Below are 558 nucleotides of genomic sequence, written 5' to 3'. Positions count from 1 at the left end.
CTTCTCTTTCCAGATTAAAAAACACACAACTATAACAAACCACATTTTTATTAATTTATTGGGAGAGGGAGAGAGAGATAGGAACATCAATGATGATAGAGGATCATTGATCGGCTTCTTCCTGCACGCCTCCTACAAGGTATCGACCTGCAACCTGGGCATGTGCCCTTGACTGGAATCAAACCCGAGACTTTTTAGTTTGCAGGCCCACGCTCTATCAACTGAGCGAAAGCAGTTAGGGCTTAATTTGTATTTCATAATGACTAATGATGTTGAGTATCTTTTTATGTGCTGATTTGCCATCTCTATATCTTATTTTGTGAAGTGTGATAATAATGAGTCATTTGATTCATGAACAAGGTATCTAACAGTTTAGGCCTTCTTTAATTTCAGCAAAATATATATATATAGTGTTAATCTTCACCGAGGATATTTTTCCATTGATTTTTAGAGAACGTGGAAGAGAGAGGGAAAGACAGAGAGAAACATTGTTGTGAGAAAAACACATCAATTGGTTGCCTCCTGCACATAACCCAGTCAGGGGCCTGGAGCAGCTTG

The sequence above is a fragment of the Myotis davidii genome, unplaced genomic scaffold, assembly GCF_000327345.1.
Source record: "Myotis davidii unplaced genomic scaffold, ASM32734v1 scaffold363, whole genome shotgun sequence".
Classification (NCBI taxonomy): domain Eukaryota; kingdom Metazoa; phylum Chordata; class Mammalia; order Chiroptera; family Vespertilionidae; genus Myotis; species Myotis davidii.
The sequence above is the reverse complement of the archived record's forward strand: the minus strand, read 5'-3'. Positions refer to the sequence as shown.